The 7,341-nt window shown below is 53.9% G+C and overlaps 1 long non-coding RNA gene across 1 annotated transcript; it reads left to right on the forward strand.

The window, feature by feature from the left end:
- Positions 1-410: 410 nt before the first annotated feature.
- On the forward strand, positions 411-2,674 carry LOC308045601. Its single transcript, XR_013922807.1, has 2 exons — positions 411-2,055; positions 2,206-2,674. It is a non-coding gene; the product is annotated as an uncharacterized lncRNA (long non-coding RNA).
- The last annotated feature ends 4,667 nt before the right edge of the window (positions 2,675-7,341 follow it).

Genomic DNA, 7,341 nt, shown 5'->3' on the forward strand with positions numbered 1-7,341 from the left:
CGGGGCAGGAACAGGGCTGCTATAGCGGTACCTGTGGGGCAGCCATGGAGTTACTTTGGGGTCACTTATGGGGGGGGGGGGGGCGGGGGGCCGCGCGCAGCTGAGTGTGGCCCCACCCACCAGGGTGGGGTCAGTGCTGAGGGGCGGGGACTGGGAGGAAACGCCCATTGGGAGGCCTGCTTGGGGAAAGTGGGCAGGGGGTGGAGCCTCCGTGTGTCACGCCCCCATAGGAGGAGCCTCTTGGGGTCGGGAGAGTGACACGCCCGAGGGGGCGTGGCTTAGGAAGGGAGGGGTGGAGCTGAGATAAGGGTGGGCTCTGTACAGCACGTGCTCTGAGGGGGCGTGGGTTAGCAGGGGCTGAGTTTGGGGGTGGAGCTGTGGGCGGGGCTTTTGATGGGCGCGATGAAAGGGAAGGCGTCTGTAAGGACACGCGCCTCGGGGAGGGCACAGACTGGCAGGGGCGGAGCTTGGACAGGGTGGAGTTGGGGGTGTGGCTTTCTCAGACCACGCCCTTGGAGGGAGAGGCCAGACTGGATAGCACACTGAAAAATTAAAATTAACTGTTGTTAACCACAGCGAGTTTGCTGTCTTTTTATTTTAACTCAGAGGTAATTAATACCGGTCATGTTTTTGCACAACCCCAAAAAAGCTGTGCTTAAATTCAGACTGTTTTCTAATTTTATTTTACATCAAAATATCTTTTACTGTTCTGTTGGGAATCATTACTGCCTGGGAACTCTTTAATGCCTCTATTTATAAGCAGCCACTATTTAGTGGTTCCTTTTTACATCTCTTTAAAAAAAAAAAAAGTAACATTTTGACCCTGTTTGGTTCTGAGCTTTGTTGCCTCCAATTTCATGTCTCTGTTTAAATACTAAACACTCCCGACTACTTTCTAATGCTGTTTAACATCTAAAGCTTCCTTACTTTGTTTCCTATGCAGTCATTCGTGCCTGCAGTTTATTTCATAATGGTTGTTCAAATGTAGCTACCACTGACTCCACATTAGTTTTCTGCCTTTATCATTTAAAAGGAATTCCAAACAATGTGCTTTTTAAACTAGGATTCAGATTGGGAATAACCGCTGCCTAGTTCACCAAGTAATAGCTGAAATTAAATTTAGTTATTGCTCACGCCTAAATAATTTCATTTCTTTCCACTTTAACAGTTTTATCATTACATTACTACCAGGCGGATTAACTAGCACACATTATTTTTTATTATAGATATAAACTAGAGGTTTCTTCTCTACAGGTATTACTTCCAATTAGTGCTCCAGTATTTATATTCCACTCTTTTAAATTTTACTACATAAATTGAGGATAATTATTGTCTGCAGAGTTTTGAGTAACAGCTAGAGTAGATGAGAGGCATTATTTACTCCCAAAGACTCTTCTGGTTACTCTTATTTAAGTTTTAATTCTAAATGTCTTACAGTAAGTAAGCAGTTACAATAATAAAACACAAGGACCCTGGAATTTCCAGGAAAACCCACCGCAGCGCCTCGACGTGTCCAGAGACTGTCGGTGCCGGCTCCGCCAGCAACGCGTCCAACGAACCCCACAGTGCTGCCGAGGCTGCGGCAGCGCATGGAACCGACCGGAGCGCAGGGAGGAGACTCAGCCCAGCAGGTACCGCACGCAACGTGAAACACCGGGCAGCGCAACTTCATCTCAAAGGAGGAACACGCACACGGAGCGCAAAGGATGTTATTCTGCACGGGACACGCGCTGTCCTTAGCAGCTGCACAGCAACACTGTCTCTGAGTTGCGCGTCCATCCAGCCGTCTGCCCACCCTGACGCGCTCACCCGCAGACGTACCCGGCTGGACACACACACGTGTACTGGGGAACTCGCACCAGCGCTACGTTCTGGGGAGGAGCGAAGGACAAGGCAGCAATAAATCCTGCAAGAATCCGCCTCTAATATACTGTAGATCAACAATGACAGTTGTAAGTCACAGAGACTCCTCATTTTCTCTCTGACTCTCACAACAGTAATAAGTAAGTCCCGAAGAATGGAAAACACCAGGATCGGCTGGGAACGACAACAAAGGTAGGTCAAAGGAGGTAAATGGGGGCTCTCAGGGGCCCCAAAAGACAAGCTCAGCTGTCCTGAGAGGAGCAGATGGGAATCAGAGGAGTTCTGAGGGGATCGCGGTGGGGGGCTGTCCTGGTTTTGTTAAAAAACAAGTTTCTCTTTTAGTGAATTTGCCTGTCAGCTAAAGCTTCACATTAGCTGCATTTTCCTGGAGAACCAGATACCTGTTTTGGTAAACAGAGCAATGGAATGCTAACTTGTTGCTAAGGACAGATTCACATCTTGCAAGAGGGGCAACAAGAAACAGGTGACCAAGAAACTGACCAACGGTGTATAACATCCCATTCACGTGAATACTTCATATAAAAGTGAGAGATCACGAGGATCTTGTCCTCTTGGCCCCTTTTCGTTCCTTCTGCTTATGGTGACATTAGGAGAGGACCTTGCTAGTCGTCCCTGCGAACTGAGGCCTAGTGACAAACTGAATCCAGCTCCAGTTGTCTGCAGAGTCCAGTCCAGGACTTCGGGTGCCGGCTCTGCAGGTGCTGAGACATTCAAGATTGGTTTTGTATATTTTGTATGATTTTCTCTATTCTTATTAGTAGCATTAGTAAAACATTGTTAATTTTTCCAACTCTCTTCTCTCTGTCCTTTCCCTCCCGATCGCCTGTCCTGAGTGGGAAGGGGGAGAGGGAGGGGCAAAAGGGGGAAGTGGGGGGGAGAGGGGGTTAACAATACGTCTGCCACGGTTTTACTGTCACCCCGCAATCTAAACCCTCGACAGGGGCCAACAGATGGGGGGTCCTGAGAGGAGACAAGAGGGAAAAATGAGGCCTCTGGGATGTGTCAAGAGCAAATGGGCAAGTTTTGAGGGGAATTTAATGGGGCAAAGGTCAAACAGGCACCGTGATGCCACCAAAGAGCCTGCAGGGACCCAAAGGCAGGCAGGGTAATCGCAGAGGAACTGGAAAGAAATGGGTTTCTGAGGGAACCAGGGGGCGAGTAAGCTTGTGAGGGGTCCAGAGGCAAAGGGATGTGTCCTGAGGGGAACAAATCGAAAGGTTCTTACCTCTGAGACGTTGTCCTTGACTTTGGTTCCACCAGCAGCCGTCCTGTGGTCCTGGCACAGCCTGGGGATCCCTGACCCGCACCACCACAACCTTTAAAAGGACATTGGGCCGTTCTAGAACCTGAATGACAAACAGTGAGTATTTCTCTAGGACAGCTTTGATGTGGGATTGTTCTGTTTACCCTGCAGGGGATGGGGAGTAATTTCTCCTCCCCACAGTAACACTGAACACCCCGTCCATGACTCTTCAGGCATTTTGGGGCTGTAAGCCCCCATCTCTCGCTGGCCTGCTCCTCCAGTAACATCATGGTCACGCCCTGAGTCCCTCCATTTATTCACTCCAAAAAGAAAAGGTAGAAAAGGAAAACAGCCCCAGCTGGCAGCTCATTACTTTAAAATGCCATTCACTTATGTACATAACAGAGCCCCCAAAAACGGGGGGGGCAGTGCCCCGAACAGCCGCAGCCACGTCCCACAGGCCGGCAGCCGCCCCCCGGCACGCTGGGGACGGAGGACGGTGCCGTGAGTCCTGCTCCCCCGACCTGGGCTGGGGGCTCTGCTGAGCATGGGGCGGTCACAGCTCCCCCTCTGAAACACAGGAATGCCACAGCAGAGTTCTGCACTGGGGCGGCCGGCTGCAGCACCGCGCTTTGCCCACAGCCTTTCCTTCCTTGTCCACTTTATACAACGGCCTCTGCTCATCACATCTCATCGAGGCTGCTCTACTCGCATTATCAGCGGGCGGTTCCCCAGTCTCTTCCCTGCCAGCTAAAATACCCCGCAACGGGCTCTTTTTCAGAATGACGCTCCTACGCCGTCCTCCCGTTACGCGTCACGCAGAACGACGCGGCTCATCTTGGAACAAAGACAGGCAGTAACTAGCAACGCTTACAGCACCGCTCCACGCATAATACTAAAGCCTACCCACCACATACCGCCCTCACAAGCTGTGCTCCAACTTGATCCCACCCTCTCCAAAACAAAACAATTCCGCTACGCAGCTCCAATCTATCCAACACTCAGCACCGCAATCAGGACACTCTGCAACGCAGGCGGCTTCGCAACGCTCACGCCCCTTGCGCGTTAAAGCCGCGGCAGCTTCTGCTGTAGTTATTGCCGTTCCAGTGCATAGTCAAAAACCAAGGCTAAGCCGCGTTCTTTACTTCATTTCATGAGGTTACTTATGACCCTTTAGTTTCTCGCTGACCACACATCTGTGAATTCTTAGTTAAATACAAACTAAGCTCTCAGCTTCTAAACGACGTGTTACTTAACCTTCCGTCTCCCTCTTGTCGTGCAGAAGGATCTGAAAGGCGAAAAACGTCCCCTCGCCGTGCAGGCGCTCAGAAAGCCTTTCCCGCACGTCAACCGCTTAAGGAGGGCTACATCTTCTATAACTTCAGCGCAGCATATGTTAACTTGGCAGCTTCTCTTCAAAAGCGAGAAAACAGGGACAGGCGTCTGAAAAAACAAGGCAGAGAACAAAGCAGCTGGGAACATCGTGTCACTTACACGTGCACGTACCACCACCCCCCAAAACGGGGCGGGGCTCCCCTAGGAAAACAAAGCGGGGGCAGCGCCCCAAACAGCCGCAGCCCCCGGCCCACAGCCCGGCAGCTGCCCCCCGGCACGGCAATGCTGCTGGCCAGCCTGAAAAGGGAGCCGTTCGTGCCGGCCAACATCGATACCCCCCTTTTCCAGGCACTTTGGAGAACTCTATTGGCCAGAGTTGCCCTGCTACATTTCCCTCGTCCAGTTGCTCTTGTCTGTACCCTGTATACAGTACTAAGGTGGTTTTCTAGACACGTTTCACATTGCCGGGTCACTCGTTCGCAAAGAGTTTATAAATTCGCTCTTACCTTTTCGCCTAATCTCGACAGAGCGCATCAGCTCCTCACGCCGCAAGGCACCGCTGCCCTCCCGTCGCCGGTGACAGCTTCTTTGGACCCTAATTCTAATTCGGCTAGAAATCTCCTATTCATTTCTTAGCCTCTTTGTTACAGTTTCCTGACCAGTGTTTCCCTTCCGAAGCCCTTTGCAACGCGTGGCGGCGGCTTTTCTAGCAACAGCACAGCTTCCAGCAACTGGAGCATCATGTTCAATCCGCCTTCCTTGTGCTGTGAATAAACTTTATTCTTTTCAAATGGCTTCAAGGGCACGCACCATTCGAAAAACCTGCTTAGGATCAGTGCAAATATTAATCTTCTTCTCTTTGCGTAATTCTAAAGCTCGCGTGAGAGCAATTTCTTCAGCTTTCTGGGCAGAAGTCCCTGCAGGTAAAGGTTTCGCTTCCATTACCCGCTGGGCAGCCGTCACCGCACGCCCGGCTTCGCGTACCCCTGGCTTTACGCAAAGCCGCTCCCGTCAGCGACCCAGGAGCCTTCGGCATCCTCCAGCGGCCGGTCCCTTCCAGCCGCTTCTGCTGTTGCCAAGCACTCGTGGGCCACCGACCGCAAGACGGATCCGCTGAGGAAAGAAGCCGCACTGACAACGTTAGCAGTAGCAATATTTACACCATTAAACGTTCTAAGGAGGCACCGAGGGAGGGATGTTGTTTGCACACAAACGGGGACCTGACCCCCGTCGGGGGGACGGACACTGACACGCAGAGACCTGACTGCGAACCCCGCGGGTCAAACAGCGGCTCTGCCCCCCGGCAGCTTCTCCGCAAAGGCGAGAAGAGAAAGCAGGGACAGGCATCTGAAAAAACAAGGCAGAGAACAGAGCAGCGGGGGGGACAGAGGAAAAGAGGCCGGAAGAGCACGGAGGACCAGGGCAGAGGAAGAAACAAATCGGCGCGGCGGGGCGGAGACGGGGCAAAAAAGCCCGGCACGGCCAACGGGACAGAGAGGAACGCGGCCACGGGCGGGGAGCGGGACACGGGGACGCAGCGAGAAGCCACGGGACGCGGGGAGATACCAAAAAGTCGGCAAAAAAGACTCTTTAACGCTGCTCTGAAAGCGTTACACGGCAGGCCATTTCAATACAGCGCGCCGCACGCTCAGAGGATCGCCCCCGTCATCGAGCGTGCACATGACTCACGCTCCTTGGCATTTATGACATACACCTATTGCATGTTCATTTGCTGCTAGCGCTTAGTTAATGCCTTAAACAGAAGCGCTTTCCATAACGCCACCCTCCGCTGGCAGTCCATCGCTGGTACGCCAGAGTGTCCGTCAAGGGTCTCCAGTGGTCCCCGGTGCCCCCCCGCCCCGGCGTCGGCTTCTCGACCTCATTTCTTGAGCATGCCCACTGCCATTTGGTGCTGCTACTCCAGTAGCTCCTTCTCCAGTCAGTGGAACGTTCCCTCTTCCCAGCCTGCGAGCCAAGGACATCCCGCTTTGCCCCCCCTCCAGTCCCTACAGAGCTAGTTTTGCTCCGTTAGGTTTCTGTTACGTTAGGCCTAGTCTTGCTACCTCATGCCGAGGGCTTTCTAAAAGACTTTTGCTCCTCCTATCAACGGGAAGCAAGAGGGAGAGCAACAGGCAAAACCGATGGCAGAGCCAGAGAGACGGCGGGGAGCACAGGGGGCTGGAGGAGGAAAGAGAGGAACGAGGAGCCCCGCGGAGAGACGGAGGGCAGGGAAAAAACAACAAAACGAGAGAAAAACGGGGCGGGGGGCAGCACGAAGGCTCAGAACAGGAACGAGGACGGGAACAGCGCCGTACAGAATGAAGAAAGCCAGCAACGCGGAGCACGAGAAAGGCACAGAGAGACAAGGCGGAGGGAGGGAGGAAGGAAAGAGAAAGACAGGAAGGTCGGGGGACAGAGCAGCACGTACAGACGCAGAGAGGAAGAGAGCAGCGGGGGCGGCAGAGCAGCGGGGGCGACAACGGGCCAGAGAAAGCGTGGGGAAAAAGGAGACGGAGGGGCAGGGCGGCACCAGGACACACAAGCCGGGGATGAGGCCCCGAGGGCCAGGGACTCACAGCGGCTCTCGCTTTCCGTGGCTGCCAGGAGGCTTCTAACAGCTCAGACGCTCCTGTCTCCTCCTCTCCTCCCTCGGGGCGCTCGGCCGTCCTCAGCCTAGGAGAACACGGTGGGGTGTCAGGGCTCCCACGAGACGAGGCTTCGGGGACACGCAGCCTCGCCGGCTCGCTCGCCACGCAGCCGTCCCGCTCCAGGATACGCGCACGGACCCTGCCGCGCGCGTTGCCGGCCTGGCCCGCCGCACGCCACGCAGAGGGACCCTTCGCCCTCCGCAGAGAGGGGCTCTCTCTCTTGCCCGCCGC

The sequence above is a fragment of the Nesoenas mayeri genome (genome assembly GCF_963082525.1).
Source record: "Nesoenas mayeri genome assembly, chromosome: 14".
NCBI classification, from domain to species: domain Eukaryota; kingdom Metazoa; phylum Chordata; class Aves; order Columbiformes; family Columbidae; genus Nesoenas; species Nesoenas mayeri.